The following is a 16928-nucleotide window of genomic DNA, read 5'->3' as shown; positions in this document are numbered from 1 at the left end:
CTGTACTCTGTGTGAAAAGAAAAGTGAGCGTGGATCCCTGTTGACCCTCTGTGTATTCAGCTGAGTCTGGTCCTATAAGCCCCGGCATAAATGCCCAGCATGGTACCTCGATCCTCCCCACAGACTAAAGACCAAGAGACTCACTCTCACAGCCTCTTCCTTTCACTGTACGCTGCCCTCTCTCTGTCTCACTCCAACACTCACAGAAAGACAGTATCTCTCCCCCGCCAGTTACTCTTCCGTTGTCCCACACTCTCCTCAAACTTGTGCTGAGCAGGTGCATTACTGTGTGAGCTCCTGTCCTACAGGCTGATCCCGCTCTGTACCCCCTGGCATGAGGACAGTGACTATGACAAGAGCAGCATCAGAAGAAAGAAGTACATGAGGAGGAGGAGGAGGAGAGGACAACAACAGCTCTGGACCTGAAAAAACAACAGCTGCGACAGCCACATTGTCATTCCAACATTTGTTTCATGCTGAGTGCAGCAGCAGGTCAGTTCACGGCATGGGAACCACAGAACTTATGCTGCTTTGCATCCTCAGCTCAAAGGACAGGTTAAATATTATTTCGAGCTGCCATATTGACCCTTCCTGAGTCCCGCTCCTTTTCTCTCTGTCCTCCAACAACAGCTGATGAAGCTTGGTCCCCAACAGAACCTCGGTCAACTTTCCCCTTTCCTGTTGTATTCAGATCTGCTATGTGCTAGTCTATGTTCTACATAGACTAGTTCTAGTCTATGTTGAAAAGAAAACAAATTTTAGAAGATGAAGTGTCTTGGGGACTTTGGGGGGGCCTATTTAAATGATCTATAGCGCATCGCCTGAAGTGCATGGTGTAAGTACATTTAGGGCGTGTCCAACTCCACCTTTGCTAGTTAAACATCACATAGTCTGGGCGCTACGTAGGGTGCAAAGGGGTTGTATTTAGTTTCTTAATTGATCATAGGTGGGTTTTGGGCGTAACATCAATTCAGCCAATCAGAGTGTAATCCATTCCCCTTCAAAGACAAATTGGAGAAGTGAGTAGTTTTCTGGGGAGAGTAATTACAAAGAGCAGTGATGTCACTGCAGAAAATATCGTGCTCTTAAGCAGCAAAACTAAAGACTATAGTTATAAACTTGACAAAAGAAACAGAACTAAACTTTTAGCTCCTGAAATAATGTAAGAAGTTACGCTGCCCCGAAGTGTCTAATTGTGCATAGTGTCTCTCTTAATGAGGAGTTGGACAGCAGATCTGCAGCTCTGCTCTGCTCTCTGCTATGTTCACATTATAAAGAATGTAATAAATACTTTGATCATTATTGATGTAATATTTCACAGAACCACAACCCATTTGCATGACAAACTATGCACCCACCCACAGTTAATGTGAAGACCTACACATCCATGGGTGCATAGATGGGCGCAGGTACATTTGCTACTTTCACAATGTGGGTCCTGGCCATAAAAGTGACAGCTGCATCAATCTGAAACTAGCAATGACAGTTGTGCTGTGCTGTGCACCACTTTGTGCCAGGTGTAAAGTAGGGCCCACAATCCTTTTGGATACATGATGTTGTATATAGTCACATCTTTGCCAATGTTAGCAAAATGCCAGCTAAGTAGCAAGCTAACATATAGCTACATCAAGAGGAGTTAGCCCTATGTCAGATCCTTATCCTATCCCTGTAAGGCTATGTGCCACCCTGAGCAACTTTTAGTGTTATTTATTTGGATATTCACGATGTCTAGCATCCCATCGATGACATATTATTCCATTGCTTAGGCTACTTTGGTCCTTGCAGTTGGCTTCTTGAAGCTAAGTTGCTTGACGCTCAGAAACAGTCCAGTACACACTCCAGCAGCTGGCTAAATGCCACTGACATCGCCATTTTAATTTTTGTCATGCTTGTACAATCTGGCTACAGTAACTAAGGCGGGGCAGGATTTAGGATCTGTCAATTAGTCAAGTAGTCGATTAGCTGATTAGCTGATTAGCTGATTGACAGCAAATAAATCACACGATCTTTTAACCATTTTTCAGCGAAAATGCCAAACATTTGGTGTTTCCGGCTTCTAAAATGTGAGGAGTTAATGCTTGTCCTTGTCACATGTAATACTGAATCTCTTGAGGTTTTAGACAGTTGGTCGCACAAAAAACACATTTGAAAATGTCACCTTGGACTAGGAACTTAGACATGTCTCCCTATTTTCTGACATTTTATAGTCTAAATAATGAATCATCAATAATGAAAAGAATCAGTAGGATTTTGTCCCCCATCACTTACAGTACATTTAAATAGATATAGGATCTCTTCAAGACAAATGTGGACATGAGGAACAACTACATCAACTAATAGTTGTTTCAGTGTATGTATGGACATGTGAGTAATGTTTTTCTGGGCATTTGGAAAACAAAAAGGGCACTATCCAGTATCAGTGGGTCATTTTTGGATCAGTCATTTCTTTAAGGTAGCCATCATCCTCCCACTGAAACAGAAGCTCTCGTGAGTAGCACAGTCACGGTGTGAAACCCACCACAGCCATCACACCTGCATCCATCCAGTCACAACATGTAGGTGTTTCTCCAGGTCTTCACCAGGCGAACTGACCTGCAGGGAGCTTTGTGTGTGGCCAACAACAGTGGCTACTGATGCTGAAATAACAACAAGCTGTCTGAAGATTTTAACATCAAGAACGAGTGTTTAACAAACAGCTGTGTTGCCACGTCACTTCACTCCCGCTTTACTCTGAAACTAGACCATGAGAATGAAGTTTACACGAGCTCCGTGGATGTTCACACACTCCTCTCAGCATAACGCTGGAAATACAATATACTGTGTGGCTTTTTAACCTTGGGCTGCTCTTACACATGGGAGGCCATGTTTCATGTTTCACCACACACACTATAATCATGTGTGTCTTAGAGTCCTTCTTTACTGGCTCTCTTTTTGTTAGTTATTGGCTACCAGGAAATGAAGGCCCTACTCATGTAATTAATGGGCACCATTATGTAATTGAGGAGTGGTCTGCAGTCTGCTGCAAATAGGACCAGATGTCCCACAGGCCGAGAAATTCAGTTGTCCTGATCACTTACAGTGGGGTCAGCGCTCGTACCAAGACCTAACTCGCCCCCACGCAGTTACCCAGACCCTCTTTTCTTTCTCTTGTAAATAAAGACTTAATGGTTTACAAGCCTTCCAATAACCGTAATACCTTCAGAGCGAATTAGCTCACAAAGCAGCCAGACACACAGGCTGGAATGAGCTGAGACTGCTTGGAAGAAGAAATACACCCACGTGCATTTCTTTTCCTTCCTAAGGCAGAGTTTTAAAGGTCCAGTGTGAAGGATTTAGGGGATTCATTTGGTGTATAATTATGTGAAAATGAGAATCGTTGTGTTTTCATTACCTAAGAATGAGCCATTCATATCTATATATGGTGTTAGTCCTCGCATACGGAGATCGCCACCTTGGATCTCCATTTTTCTACAATAGCAAAGAACAGACAAATCAATCACTGGCTCTAGATAGGGCCATTCGCATTTTTGCATCAGCCACTGTAGTTCTCTTAAAACTTGGCACATGAGAAGTTTCAGTTCTGCATCCGACGCAACTTAATCGTACACACTAGACTTTTAATGAAATATGAAAAGTGTTTAACTTATCAGCATTAAAAATACAAATCTTAGCCTGAAGAAAATGTAAACTGATGTAGTTCTTTAGGATTACGAAATATCAAATAACCGGTAAACAAGACTTAACATTTGCCTATTTATTCAGTTTTAACTTTAACTTGGATATTTTACAATGTTTGATATTCAATTTTAAGAACACAGGCAAGTTTTGCTACCTAGCTTTTACCCTTTTTCCAAAAAAACTAGTGCACATTTGCAGGTTTTGTTAAATATGGGAAAACCCGCTAAAAATAGGTAATAGCCTACGAACTGAAAAACCAGTTAGTAAACAGTAGAAAGCAACAGGAAGGCCAGGGAAAATGTTAACGGTGGGTTACTTCTTTTTTTTGGATCTCTGACTTATTCAATCTATTTTTCAAACTCCGTGCCAATGAATTTGTAAGGATGTTCAACATTGCTGGGAAAAAGGATAAAACTTGTGGTGGCATTTCACAGTTTTGAATAAACCACATGAGACTGCTTTTTCAGTGTTTTTAACATGTTTAAATTACCCTCTCCATATATTTTTTGGAGAGGGAGAGACTTCTGTTGATAATTTGGTCCCTGGTGAAAACCTCCTGAACATCTAGATCTTAAGTTTTCAAATTTAAAAAGGGGAGCAGCATGGGAGAATAACTGATTTGTAATGTGAAACTACTTTATTCAGTGTTTTTATCGATTTAAATCACTAGGCCCATTTGTTTTAGAGAGGAAGTGACCTTTGCAGATAATTCGGCTCACGGTTAAAACCTCTTGAATGGATCTGATGTTTTCTTATCAGAAAAGACTAGTGAGCATTTGCAAAGGCAGGGTGAGCAGACCGTCTGAAATGTGCCAAACAGGGTAGATGAAACATGGATTTTTTCAACATGAAACTGCTTTATTCAGTGTTTTTACCTGTCTTCATCACCTGGTCTGTTTATTTTGGAGAGGATCAAACCTCTGCAGATAATCTGCCTCCTGGTAAAAACCTCCTGAACAATGAACACTGAAGAAATTCTAACCAGGAGAAGTTTCAGCTGGTTGCAATTTGCATTCCTCACTGCTATTTTCAACTCAACCTCTCTAAATCCTACACACTGCTCCTTTAATTTCAAAGATAATGTCTGTTTGACTTTGTTTTTAATTTTGTGATTAAAGTCTCGAGAAAAAAAATCACAAGATAAATGATCCCTGTTCAGACTGAAGCAACTACTTGTTTACTTCCTCTGGCTTCCTATTGTTGTAGTGTGTATGCATGCATGGACATGTGTGTGTGTATGTAAGTCAGCAAATTATCGTGGTGAACCGACCAACCAGCCTCTAAATTTGAAGTTTAGATTATTGCTTGAGCTGCTCGGCTGATTTACATGCTGCTGATGTCATCCCCCTCGCTGTGTATTCAGCCTTCAGTCCTGCGCTGTTACTGAGGCAGAGAAAACCTCCCTGCTTTCAAAAGTTGGAGAAACTCAGCACTGAACAGCCCTTTCAGAGTTTAAGTACGACACAACATGAGGAAGATCTCAAACTGGTTCATATTGTTTAAGGCAACAAGTTGTTTCAACATTAAACAATCTCTTAAATTTCAGTTTTACCACAGGATTCTTCCTACATTTGACTTTTTATGACATTTAATGTTGAGCTGACGCCCCTATGAGCAGCTTCTATCCAGCCCTGAATCTCCACTGTGAAAAACAAACTGTCTGATAGCTGGTTGTTGAGTGAGCTACTCTCCTACATCCTAAACATCAGGGAATCTATTCGAAGGCTACATGTGGGCCCGGATCCTTCTCATGCTGAGCAAAAACAAACAGTCAATGCTGGCATGAAATACAGAGGAGACAGAATTATGTCTTATCTGATCCAAGTTCTTGGGTTGAGACGTGAATCGTTTATGGAGGACAAACTAGTTCTTGAAGGAAATAAGTTTTCAGCCTGGAAGTTCCTTTAAACTTGTCATTTTTACAAAAAGAACAGAAGCTTTCTCACACATGAAAACTTTTTGATAATTTCTTGACGACTTCTCTCGTGCTAAAAACAAGAAATGCGTCATTAAAATGAGATAAACCATCTAAAACATGGAAAGCGGTGGTTGCTCAATAAGTGGCAGAAAATCAGTCGGTGTAGTGCAGTCAGGCGGGGCAGGGCCAGGCAGCCAGTCAGCCAGTCAGGACGGTTGAGTTGTAAATGTGTTCCAGCAGGAAAAGCCAAGCTTCAGAGCAAGGCGAGCAGTCTGGAGTCGGCAACTTTCCCCTGCTCCAGCTAGCGCACCGCCCTCCTTGCAGCCCACCCAAGAAGCAGCCCATGGGCATAAATTTGAGAGCCTGACTCGCTGCGGATTTAAAACAATCTGCATCTCTCTCTCTCTCTCTCTCCCTCCTCCACACTCACTATGAAATGTTTCTCTCCTTCACCCTTTACTCTCTTTTGCCCTTCTTTCCTTTCCAACAAATTCCACCGCTAATGAAAATGGAAAGCTCTTTCTCAACGTGTGCCAATAATATTATTTTCCTAAAGGCTTAATTAAGTTTGCGAATATGCACCGAATGCACAGGAACTGTATTTCTCTGTCTTACTGTACGATCTTCTTCTCTAGCCTCCTGTAAAAGAGGCGACAGCGAAGCTTTGTTGAAACAGAGTTAATTACATCTCACAACCTTCCAATAGTTTATTGTTTCCTGAAGGGAATTATTTTCTCTGTAACAGCTTCAACACAAAGTCAGACCGCTAGTTTCCATTTACGTTTTATGGCAACGGACCACAGGGAACATAACTGTAAACAATATTTGATGCAACAGAAGAAAACATCCAGTCACTTCAGTTTAGGCTATCACAATAAAAACAACAGAACAAAACAAAAAGACAAACAAGCACACCACATCACTTTTGTAAATCACGTGCTGCAGAGCTCTTCAGCTTGAATGAGCTCGGCTCGGTCGCATTTGCTTCTCTTTGAGGGAGGATTTATCGTCATTTGTGCTACAAGAACAATCAACAGATGTTCCTTATGAATTTAAATGAAGGTGCAGAGTTTTCTCTGAGTCATCAGTGAGAGTCTGAGACTTTCAGCACGAAGCCTGAAGTCTGATCAAAGCACTCGGCAGACTGAATGTCATGTCAAATCTGTTGTAGTAAATATGAGGCTGTTTGACTGAGGGAGCAGTTACCTTTGACCCACAGCAGATTCATGTCAGTGTATCGGTGACGGCACGGCCTGCATTTGGCTTGCAGCGGTAGTAAGTCATGTGCGTGTGTCACTGTGCTACGTCCATGCATGTGGACCGACTTCCTGTTATGGCATCTGATCTGGTTAACGTGGCATCAGCAAGCCACTGTAGCTCCTCACAACTGTCACTTACTTACAGAGCAGGGAAACAGGAATAGAAAAAGACGCAAGAGGCCGAGGAGGAAGAGGGGGAGGAGGAGAAGGAGGAGGAGAAAGAATGGGAACGAGGAGGGAGATTTACACAGAACTGGAAACATTTGGATGAGAAGTAACAAGGAGAGGAGAAGAAAACACAAAGAGAATGAACTTCATCTTTTTTGTGGTTTTAGGAGGCTGACCACACTATTCTTTTCTCATGAACATGCAGTACGAAGTGAATGTGGTTTGGGTCACCCATTGTTTGAAATTTAGTTCTTAGAACTCTGTAAACCTTGAACACATTGAGATGTCCTTCATTTCACTTAAAAATATATACAAGTAGATTCTGTAGAGGGTAAAAGTATCTGAACTCCATTTACTCGCTTTCTGAAACAGCTTTTTGCACAAATCTTATGGAGAGTTTACACAGTTTTTTTATCTTGGAAATATTGGTATCGCTCGATTTATCCTTTGCAAGATCTTTACATAATCATAGAACAGTCATTAACTCACTGCCCAGCAATCATAGGTTGAGGTAAAAACATACAAATGCTCTACAGTCTACACTAAAACCCCTTTCCACTGGACAAAAAACCCACTAACACCCACTGATATGTGGCTTTTGTCTTTAGTGGGAAAAGTTACAATCAGCACTCATTCTCAGGACAAATGACTCTGCAATAATCACAGTATTGATCAGTTCCAGCACTGATTGGCAGTGATGGAAACTTTTCCTGTTTGATATTGTGATGTGCTACCACAAATTTCACCTCTCTCCATCCAAGCAGTGTTTGAACATCCTTACAAATTCATTGGCACAGAGTTTGAAAGAGATTGAGTTAGTAAAAGATATAAAGAAAAAGTTACCCACTGTCAACATTTTCACGGGCCTCCATGCTGCTTTCTGTTTACTAGCCTGTTTTCCAGTTTGTTCATTACGTTGAATGTAGCCTGTTACCTATTTTAGTGGGTTTTCCCGTATTTAAAATAACATATGCGCACTAGTTTTGTTGGAAAACAGGTAAAAGCAAGGTAGCAAAACTTCCTTTACATCTTCCTTTACATCGACTATCAAATTTGTCAAATATCCAAAGTTCAAATAGAATAATTGGGCAAATTTTAACTCTTGTTTACCTTTTCTTTGATATTTCCTGATCCTAAAGAACTAAATCAAATTACATTTTCTTCAGGCAAAGTTATGTATTTTTAATGCTGATGAGTTAAACACTTTTCATATTTAATTAAAAGTCTAGCGTGTTATGTTGTGTTCACACTGGCTTGAATAAAACAAGTGGCGTGAGTGCATTACATGTAAAGTCAATGTAAAGACACGAATTCCCGCTGAGTGGCATGATGGAAAATATGCGAATAAAGCAGCACAAATTAAACTAGGAGCACAATTTTGCGTCATATGCTTATTCGTGAGAGTTGAAAAATCTGAACTTCAGCAACCAGTTCACGCCACGATAGCCAACTAGCATTGAGATCCTCCAGGGATTCATTCATTGATTCAGCGATTTTATGCACGTATGACGTGAGTTATTTGCACGTATAAAGCCAGTCAACACAAAATATTCTAGTCTTCAAACTCGCGCAATTAACGCATGTTCGGTGTGAACACAACATTAGATTTATTGGCATCTAGTGCTGAGGTTGCAGAACTGAGACTTCTCTCGTGCCAAGTGGGAGGAGAACAACGGTGGCGGATGCAGAAATGCGTATAGCCCTATCTAGAGCTGGTGTTTGATTTGTCCATTCTGAGCTACTGTAGAAACAACATGGCGGACTCCATGGAAGAGGGCCCACTCTGTATGTAGATATAAATAGCTCATTCTACATTAACGAAAACACAGTGATTGTTATTGTTATTTTTATTTTCTCTCGGGTGATAATAAACTGATGAAAACATCATGAATATTAAAGAATATTACTCCCAACAGATGCCCCTAAATTCTACAAATTGGACTTTTAAGTGAAACAATAGTTTAAAGCCTGTTTATATTTCCAAAACTAAGCTACTGAAAGAGTATTGCTCTGCAGGACTGACACTCTAATAAAATTACAAATGATACTCAGCCCCTGAAAAGCACTTGCTGGTGCCAACTGGTGCTGCGTCAAATAAAAATAAACTGAATAAAATATCAAACACATTAGCCCTCATGTGCAGCTGCATCTTTGTGCATACTAACATCTAAACGTGAAACATGCTGCATACCACCACATGAGTGATCACAAATATCCTTGTTTCTTTATAGATTAATGTCTATAGATACTTGCTGTGTACATTAAGCAGAGTGTGTGGTATGTGGAATTGCAAGTTGCCCGAGAACATCGGCCAAGCCACGGATCTCCTGATGTTATCTCATGTCAGATAACAGAGTTGTTGTCCAGAAAGCTCATCACAAACACACGCAACATGGATATGCCTCTGCACTCGTTCTCAACTAAGTGTCTCCCTCTGTCTATCTTTCTCCCTCTTGCTTCGGGGGAAGTCGGAAATAATTATTCCAGCAGTAAAATGTAATAGCTTATCACATAAAAACGGCACTGGAAAATTTAGTGACTTACACACAAGCTGCTAAGAGCAGTAATGTAACCTCTCTACTTAAAGTTAAAATGAGGGATGGCAGTTTTGTTGGAGAGGGAACAAAGGCAAAGAAAGCATTTGTAATCTGGAGCAACGTTTCACCCAGATGTTTTTTGTTCTGGCGTGTTGTGTTGAACTTAAAAGGCTTTAAAAAGTCATCATATCACACAGTAACTCTCAGGATGACCCTGCATGGCTATCCAGCAGCATAAAGGAAACACTGGTCTTATTGGTGGACGTCAGAGAGACGCAGGCAGCGAGGAGGGTGACTGTCAGACACTTGCGTTGTAATTACACTGATGATGCAGCACCCTAATGCACTGTGGCTATGGCAACCTGGTGAAATAACAAACACCGCCCCCTCTTCTTCGTTCTGCCTGCCGACAGGACAGTGCGCCGTGAGTCATCAGCGGCTGAGAACACACACATTGAAACACATGTGGCTAAAGCAATTCACACATACAGGTACAAAATAATGCAAGAATATAAACACTCTACACACACCTGTGAACAACAAACTCATCCAGTTATCACTCACAGTTCAATCCTACCTACAGCAGTTTGATTCACTTTTATCAAACAACTGGAAAAGAAATAACATTTTTTTCCTCTGCCTCCTCCTGCTAATGTTTCGCCTTTGTCATCCACAGCCGACCACCATCTCTCAAAGAAAACCCAACCACACACACCCATTGTTACAAACCGAGCTGAAGTAACACGGAGAAATGACGAAAGTACCACCGTAGGCTGTGTGCATATGAGAGCAATTCACAATCTCACCTGGATCCTATTAGCACTAGTTTGATTTCTAATATCAACCACATGAGATGATAGTTAACAGTCTGCATGCCTAACTGCTTTTACACACATGCACACACACACACACACACAAATTTATCAAAAACCGCCACCCTCATTCAAAGACGGAGGCGGGACGATGGGGAAGGGGACGACTCCGCCTTTTACTGTCAGCAGCGATGCTTAAATCTCTATCACAAACACACTCACACACATATTCCCTCAGGCACACACGAACACAAACACTGCATTTACTGTAAAATACAAACAACATTATTCTCAGTGCTGCACATGTGACCTGACCTTTCACATGTAGCGTTAAGGCCTTAAAGCGGTGAGTTAAGCCGGAGTATTCCCACATTAGGGAACAGGACGACTGGTTACTTGGTACAATATGAGGTTTTTAAGGATCAGGACATCACCAGGAACATGTTTGGATGGCCCTCCATTGTATTATTGTTTTTTGTGCTCCCAGCTATTGCCCTTCATTTGCAGCCTGGTGTCCTTTAGGAATTAGGGCTGCAACTAACAGTTATTTTCATTGGCGAGTTGTTTGTTCTATAAGATGTCAGAAAAAGCCCAAGATGACGTATTCAAATGTCTCGTTTTATCCACAACCCAAAGATGTTCAGTCTACTGTCATAAAAACCTTTCATGCACTGCAAACCTGAAATGATGTAGACATTACCCGATATGTGCTGGATGTGAAACACAGATGTCCTAATCAGTAGGATCGGACATTAAATGGACTTTACCCTGCCAGCTCCATAGTGCTAAGTCTATGTAATGTGCAATTGAGCCCATGTGTGAATAGAGCAGGTAATTGTCGAGAGAATTCACAGCGAGCTAGCAGGCATGTTAATGACGTCATGAGGCTTGCGCAAAACCAGAAGACAACAAACCTCCCAGGGTAAAAAAGAAGGGTCATTTACAAGAAGATGGCAACAAAAATGTCCAACTGGAGAGATGAAAAGATTTGGGAACTTCTGTTGGTAGGGGCCAACGCAGAAATAGTCAGACAAATTAAAGGAATGGCAAGGGACTCCGCGTCATGTCCCGCCTCAGTTCCTCTCCAATCGGAAAATATCTGGTTAGGTGTAAGCTAAAAACTACATGGTGACGTTTAGTTTAGGAAAAACATTGTGGTTTGGCATTAAATTAGTACTTTTGTTACTAACGCAACGTCACTTATCTCACATGACATACATCACATACAACACATCACTTATATCACTAGCGTTTTATGCTACACACACTAGCATAGTAGGCTACACTATTATTAAAAAAAGTCAACACTGACTGTTCCAGGACGGGAACAGCGGTCTCCTGGGTGAAAGTCCTGCGTTAGTTTGACCCCTCCTTCCCACCTTTTGGGGCTCCCTACAACATTACGTGGACTTTGTCACTTTTTAAGCTACATCAAATCGCTTCCTCCTCTGCTCCTGTAATAATTCATTCAGCCACTAGAGGGTGCCACCTTAGAATAAACTACAGGTAGTAACAAGCTGCTTGCACAGTCAACCTGTGCGGCTGGTTGATATTATACTGCAAGAGTGTACTGTATATTGTAGGCAAACAAAATCACTGCCAGTGAACGGTTAGCAGACATGTTCAGCATCTATGTTGATGTATAAACACAATTTCTTGGGAGACACAGTTGAGGTCGGGGTGATGAATGAGACGTTGTGAACTTTATGCAAAAGACCAGAGTTCACGTCCTCTTTCAGAACATTACTGTACGCTTTTTTTTAAAACCACAACCAGCATTTTTTCTGAACCTTAACCAAGTGTTTGAGTTGCATAACCCTCACCAAACCTTAACCGCAGTTTATTTGCCATACCCATGATCTTTTGCTAACCTTAACCCTGCTGTAGTTGTCTTTGAATGTTATCCAGGATTTTTTGCAGAGTCAACCAACATTAATGTTCCCTCTGGCAGTACGATTGTTTTATGGGATGTCCTGATTGATGCCAGCTCTCAGCTGATGAGCCTCTTGACACAGTGTGATTAAAACTAAATGAAGCACATGGACAATTATATCCATCATTGATTAATCTATTAACCATTTTTAGAGTGATTTATTGCTTAGTCTATAAAATGCTAGAAAATAGTGGAAGGTTATGGGATCCTTATTTTCCAGAACAACCAACATTAGTAGGGAATGTCCAGTCGACACTTCCCATCATCCGTCCACTGAAATAATTACATCTAACTCAGCCGACCTCTCATTTTTCTACTGCTTTGAACTGATTGTCTCTGCAGATCAATTTGTCTGATACGCCTTCTAATGGGTGGGAAAGCTCTAAGTGACCATGAACAATGATTTTCAGAATATTTCCCATGACTGCAACATTTCCCCCTTCTATTATGTGTGTGCCCTTTGGCTAATGTGAGTGGAGCTGTGTAAAGTGTCTAACGCCTTTGCCCTCTGGTGTCATTCATTCTCATTTCAGCATCATTTGATGTGTTCACTATTATATTTCTAGGAAGAGGTGTTTTCAGTGATACCGTCGGTGCAGTCTTACCTTGTGCAACTATTTTCAGTGAATACAGATTACTGGCAAACGTGATTATTGTGGTTTCTTGTCGTGATGTTCAGATGGCTCCCATGGGATAGAGTTTGGCTCAATGATAACCAAAACAACAAACCACAAAATCAATTCACTCTGGTCTCAGTGAACAATGTCCACAAATGACGACACACAACGTGAACAAAGCCTCACAGTGGTTTGAAAACAACACAAACGCGATCCGATGAACCAAAATAACCTTCAAATACCAGACCCTGACACCAGCGATCTGAGAGAGCGGACTGTCTCTTCATGAAGTATGGGAGGAAAACTAGAAGATGAGGAGAGAAAAGAGTAGCAGGGGGATAAAGGGAGAAAAGGAGTGTTTGATTGTGTATCTTTGCTTATGTGTCCTTTGGAGCATCCCCAGGCCTGTCTACTCTGTTCTCTCAGCGGGCCGAAGCCGATCGGCTCCGCGCTGTGAGCCTACATGGTTTTAGCCAGGGCCGGCACAGACAGACAGCTGCTATTAAACCCTGATTGTTTCAGGTTCACAGGGTGTGAAAGGGTCTGATTGAGGGGCTGTGATCCCAGTGAGGGTGGTCTTTCTCCCCCCCTCTCTTCTCTCCCTCCTCCCCCCTCACCTCCCTCTCACTGGAAGGTGGGAGGCGGGTGTTGGGGAGGAGGATTGGGGGGGGGGGTTGCAGGGCATCACGTGACACATGTTTCTTGCTGAGCGGACCAAAATGGAATCTGGACAAAAACACACCACTTGTTGCTGCCTGCCTCTGGGTACCAGTGTGTCACGTAACTGTCGGCCAGTACACAGAAATCAAACATTGTCCACATTATTAATGCCAGAGAGAGCCACAAAGAGTCCATGTATGTTGCAGTAATGCGTCTCTTAATGAACAACTGTCATCTCAGCTACATTTGTTTATCAGGGTTCTTGGACAATTTTTAAAATAAAATTCAAAGCTTTTTAAGACCTCAACAAATATAATTCAAGTCCCAAAACAGTTTTGAAACAGTTTCTTTGATGGAAAGGAGAGATAATGTATTGAACCCTACTCTGGAAAAACAAAACTTTTCCTTTACTTTGTTCAGTGTTGTGACTACTGTCAATTCAAACTTTTCCATTCAAACAAGGTGTAGATTTCAGGGAGGGTGTCCCCCTCAATAAAAACATGTAAGTAGCAGAGGTCTTTTATTTTGAAATTCAAGACCCTTCCTCCATACATTGATGCAGAAAAATTCTCAAGAATGAAGGAAATTAAGTGTTTAACACTGAAAAAGTTCCAGCGGGAGGACCCCAAACTCCCATTTCACATGTTTCCCATAACACTGAAATGAAACCTACGCCGCTGCAAATAGTTAACCAATCAGAGAACAGATCAAGCATACTTATAAGCTATATAATAAAAGTCGTCAGAACAGCCTGTCCCAAGCCAAAAACGTTCTGTATGAATTACACCTTGCATCCACTGGTGCCACACACCTCCAAAAGTTATCTCGCCTCAACCATTAACACTGCAAATTTAATACCTGCAGCAAATTTACAGAACATTTTAAGACAATTTGTGACCTTAATTATCTTGATTTTATTTTAAAGCTTTTTAAGGAGCCACGGGAGCTCTTATTTCTACTGGCCTAATGGGAGAAGGAATTCATGCCACCACATTCAATTGTATTCAGCCTGATAGAGACTTATCAGTGCTCTGATAAACCACATCAGTCCTCTCCTGTGACTGGACAGGAGGACAGTTGCTTCCTGTATGGTCTGTTTGTTTAAGAGCATTCCCATTAAGGAGCCTTTTGGCCTTAACACACTTGATAAAGACCAGGGAGGGTGAGGAAGCTCCCCTGCCGAGCTTTTCACACGTGGCCAAAGGACAAGTGCACTTTCCTCCCTTCGAAAACTCTCCCCCGTCTCAACCTTGAGAACGGCCCGAGTGCTTCTCTGCAAAAAAATCTGTACTTGATTGTATTTTCTGTTGTCCTGTAATCAAACAAAATGTCTGAGGTGCTTATACGCTTAATTTCCACCTCACACGAGACAGTTACAACTGCAGAGCACACTTTTTTTTACCTCTTGTCCGGTGTTATCAATTAAAAATGTAAATAATACAACAATTATTTGACACATAATCCACCATTTCACTTAAAAACTTCCCAAATAAATCACAGACTTCCGCTCTTATGTTTTGATAGATCTACTAAAGACCCTTTGTGGCTTACAAATACACTCACTCTGGGTATGTGAGTGTGTCTGTGCAAATACTGTTTAGGGAGGTTGTGAGTTTGTGTGCTCAGCACTTCTCACTGTCACTGTGGAAGAAATAAGTGTTTGGCTCTTCTATTGAGTCCAGTGTTGACGCTCTTCAGTGCAGGGCCACTACATGAAGACCAGCAGCCTAATCTTCCCACATTAGCAGCTACAGTCATCTCTTATAGAGATATAATTAGATTAGATTCAATAATCTATCTCAGATTAGAGATGGATTATGGGAGACTTCAGTGCGTGTTTATTTTAGTCAAAAGAAGGGACAAAAATGCTGCAAAACATTCATTTGAGACATTATTTCATGGGCTGATGGGGCAGTTACAGGAGTTTTCCTCCTCCTGATGCCTCACACAGCGCTCAGTGATGGTGTTTTGTGGGTGTCCCAACAGAAACTCACATTTGGAAAAGATATTGGCACCTCAAGTATTTCAGGTTACAAGAAACAGCTGTTCTCGGGTGGCCTTGCGACCCTCGGCTGTGCCAGATGATTTTTTAAACTGGGCTTGTAGTCAGACCTCTAAAATAAGCACTTTCCTCCTGAGAGATAAACGTATGTGAAGGCAAGAAAATGTACATTTACTGATGTCTTAACTCGTTCCTGGCAGCAGTGTTCCTCACATCTCAACAGATGGATAGGAAAGATAGGATCAGCGCTACTTTGCATGGGGAGGAATGAATCCACAAAAACCGGCGTGAGACAATACACACTTAAGTCGGTTAGTAGAAATATTATGCAACTTAATCACTGAAATCTTGAGTGTACAGGGAGTGTAAAGCAGCCTAATTAATTTAAATCAGTGCTTCCAATGCGTAAAAGTCGCGCACAATCATCTGGAGCGATAAATCCAAAAGAGGGCTTACTAACTGACTTCAGTAATAACACAAGTTTTTCCAACTTCAGAAAGTCAGACAGTGATTATGCTGGTGCCGAATAATTAAACACAACCCTCCAACTACAGATAAACTCGTAATTAAGCTTTTATCAGTGGTCGCCCGTGATTTGAAAAGCGAATATGAATCACCATCACTCACCTCAGGTTAATGCAGGAACATTCAGCATGAAACTTTTTGACTTGAATCCCAGAGTCCTTGGAAGAGCTCAGAGTGTCCAAGGACTGCGAGAGTCTGAGTTTCCAGTAAAGCCTCCCTTCTCCTCTCCTTTTCTCTCGACTTTCTGGCACAGACGCGCTCGGATGGAGATGACTGGATTCTTCACAGAAACCGACACTTTATCCTGTTTTCAGCAGCGCTTTTCCATCGCGTTTTCGCTTCAGAGTCACTTTACGCAAACGGTGACAAAATTGAACCCCATGTTCGGGCTATGGAGTCCCTCAAAGCGCCCTGGAGTTGGCTGCACAGCCAATGCGGGAATGCGCACCCCCTTCTCCTCCTCCCTCCCTCCCTCCTTTTCTCCACAGTCTGTGGACCACCCCGAAACAGGAAGTTCACTTTTTGTTTTTCTTAAAAAAGGTCCATGCTGCCTCAGTTTTCCCTCAAAGTTAACATGCACTGCAGATTATCCACTCAGACTGATATACGTTCACTCCTGCGCCTTTTGGTCATTCTGAGTAAACACAAACACATTTACAGCGATATAGTTAAGTTATATAAAGACATTACAGCATGCATGTGTTTATGAAATACTTGCATGGACATGGCTGCGTCTATATAAAGTGCGCTCCTATCTAGTAATTGGGATAATCTATCTATAAATGTTTTTGTTTACTTTAATAGTGTAACTTCATAGCA

At 41.6% G+C, this 16928-nt stretch overlaps 1 protein-coding gene across 2 annotated transcripts in view; it reads right to left on the bottom strand.

The window, feature by feature from the left end:
* Window positions 1–16635, bottom strand: part of gli1 (GLI family zinc finger 1) — a 75502-nt gene extending 58867 nt beyond the window's left edge. For both annotated transcript variants that reach the window (XM_049581356.1, XM_049581366.1), the window contains exon 1: window positions 16212–16635. The gene's annotated coding sequence lies outside the window, so the exon portion shown is untranslated. The remainder of the gene's footprint in view (window positions 1–16211) is intronic.
* Window positions 16636–16928: the final 293 nt, after the last annotated feature.

The sequence above is a fragment of the Epinephelus fuscoguttatus genome, linkage group LG1 (assembly GCF_011397635.1).
Source record: "Epinephelus fuscoguttatus linkage group LG1, E.fuscoguttatus.final_Chr_v1".
NCBI lineage: Eukaryota > Metazoa > Chordata > Actinopteri > Perciformes > Serranidae > Epinephelus > Epinephelus fuscoguttatus.
Note: the sequence above shows the minus strand (reverse complement) of the source record. Positions and strands in the feature narration are given on the sequence as shown.